The sequence below is a fragment of the Ambystoma mexicanum genome, chromosome 10 (genome assembly GCF_040938575.1).
Source record: "Ambystoma mexicanum isolate Mex_15411 chromosome 10, UKY_AmexF1_1, whole genome shotgun sequence".
Taxonomy (NCBI): domain Eukaryota; kingdom Metazoa; phylum Chordata; class Amphibia; order Caudata; family Ambystomatidae; genus Ambystoma; species Ambystoma mexicanum.
In genome coordinates this window covers 541,133,184-541,135,942 of record NC_090932.1, presented here as the reverse complement: position 1 = coordinate 541,135,942, position 2,759 = coordinate 541,133,184, and positions in this window count along the sequence as shown.

Here is a 2,759-nt window from a genome sequence, read left to right as displayed (position 1 = left end):
ATTACGTACCGGATAAGAATAGAGAAAACGGAAGTTCCACTGCAAATGGCGATAATGCTGCAACGTCCAGCATTTTTACAGGAAGACTTGGAGAAGGTGTTGAGTGTCCTTTGGACCACTGGCCCTTATGACGCCGGTGTATTAAAGGGAATAGGGGAGGTTAAAATAAAGCTTAAGCCAGGAGTGATTTTACCTCGAGCAGAGCAGTTCCCCATGTCTCGCGAAGCAAATGAGGGTATATTCCAGACTATTTCAGCACTGATGAAACAAGGAATTCTGGTGCCATCGGAATCATCGTGTAATACTGCAGTGTATCTGATCAAAAAATATAAGGGAGGGTCGTGGAGATTTATACAGATATGAGACCGACTAACCAGATTGGAGATGCAGTTTCTTTTAGTTCCTAACCCGGCAATGATACTGTGCACTATTCTGGCAAAAGCTTGATATTTCAGGGTGATCGAATTGAAAAATCTTTTTTTTTTTTATTCCATTGCACAAAGACTCACAAGATTTGATGTCATTTACGTTCCACCAAAGTTGACTAAAAGCATACTAGGCTGCCCCAGGGGTACTGAGAGTCCCCATCAATCTTTAATAGATTCTTACAGATGGATTTAGGCAATATTGATCTTAAGAGTGCAGTGATACAATGCGTCAATATTTTAATTTGTAGGACCACAGAAGATGAGTGCAGACAAGATTCTATTGAGTTGATGACTATTCTAGCAGACAAGGGATACAAGGTAGACAAGGAGAAACTACAATATTGTCAAGAAGAGGTCTTATACATATTATACATAGGTCAATTGATTTCGCAGGAAGCAAAGAAAGTGACGCCTGAAAGAGCTGAGGCGATTATGAAAACGCCAAAACCAAACACAGTGAAGCAAATGCAAAGGTTCTTGAGGTTATGCAACTATGTCAGGGCCTGGGTGTTTGATTATATTACATATACAAGACCACTTCTCAAAGCTTTAAAGAAAGCACAAGTAGAAAAAGTAAAAATAGAATGGACTGAAGAAATGGAGGATGGGTTTGAGGAACTGAAATATTCAATTTGCACAGTCCGTTTTGGAAATTCCCAATTATGCTGAGGAATTTTATTTGTTTTCGCACACTCCGGGAGGTCAGCGCTCGACAGCGTGTATTAGCTCTAGAATTACCACAGTTATCCAAGTAACAGATGGAGTAATCAAAGGAACCATAACTGATTTAATGAGAACTGATTTAATGAGCCATTCGCAGTTTCACTGTACTGGCCATGTGTACTTAACCGTGCATGGCTTAATCTTTGAGACAAGCATATGCTACTGGCAGGATCAACCAGGTAGTTGCACCTGTACCTGCTGAAGGGTGGCAATGGATGGAGCTTTGCGCCAGCCTCGGAGCTGAACTTCGCACCCTCTGCAGGACCGGAGCGTCAAAGAGCATCCCCCGAACATGGTGCAGGTCGGGTGGACAGGTCAGTCACACGGGTGCCGGTGGCCCAGCCTACCCCGCCATGCCACATGGTGGGTGGGAGGGAGAGGCTGGATCTAGGCACAACTTGAAGCGGTAGGGGGTTCGCGCACACGCTGCCACCGGTGTGGCGACAGAGGGGGTCAGCACCCTGCGGAACATGCGTTCCAAACTGGTGAAAAAACATGTTCGTGTAGGAGGGGCTGTGTCGTGGCTTGCGGGGGCCCCCACTGAGGCTAGCGCCACGCAACCCTGTCCACTCTGATCTGACCACTGGGGAGCTGCCAGGCTGCTCGGCCGTCGCTCTGCTCGGAGGGGAGAGCTACCCCTACAAGGGGGCCCTCTGTGAGGGGGGCATACCCTTGACACGGTCCCAAGGCGGGTGGAAGCAAATTGCATGAAACAACCGAGGTTGGCCAAGCAGTCCAACCCTAGACAGACCAAGTGCGCCAAATCGATCCCATGGAGGACCCGGGGAGGTGCAGTGGTTTTGCCACAGAGCCCGTGTCGCGCAGCGAGAACCAAGTGGAGTGCAGACAGGTCCCTCACACCCTGTCTATAGTAATCCAGAGGAAGGTGACTAAGCTTTCTTGTAATCTGTGTACCCAGAGTGACAGAGGGGGACCTCTCGGCAAAAGCGTCCATGCTCCTTATAGACCCAACTGGAGAAAAATGTCAGATTGACGCCCATCGGGACTTTCAGAGCAGCCCAATCATTCCTATGGGCAACAACCAGATGGCCGGGCTCGGAGAACGGCCATCTGGTAGGGCAATGCATTCCAATGGGCCTGGACGGGAAGGGCCTTTGGCACCCACGCCTGACAAAGGACCAAGGGCTTGCATGGGCCAGCACCAATGGTCATCCTCAAGCTCTGGCCAGGCCACCTTAGAGCTTCCCCCCTCGACGTAAGAGGTTTCTCGTCTGCCTGAGAGCTTCTCGACCCACAGACACGAGGCAGGCGCCCAAGGCCGGGAGTGCCAGGGGGGGCATCCTGGAGTTCTGGCCGGGGCCTTCCTCATTATCTCCCACCACATTAGAGCTTTTCCCTTCAGGGAGGGACAGGGACCCCGCCGGGCTTGGCTACCCTTTGACCCACGCGCGAGACAGGTGCCCACGGCAGGGGGTAGCAGCCCCGGCCATCTTCCTGGAGCTCTAGCCTGGGCCACCTTAGAGCTTTTCCCTTCATAGTAGCGCTTTTCTGTCAGCAGAGGGACGGGGACCCCACCTCTCGTGAGACAGACACCCAAGGCCAGGGACCAGCCCATCCAGCCACTCTGGGGCTTTAGCGTGGCCCCCT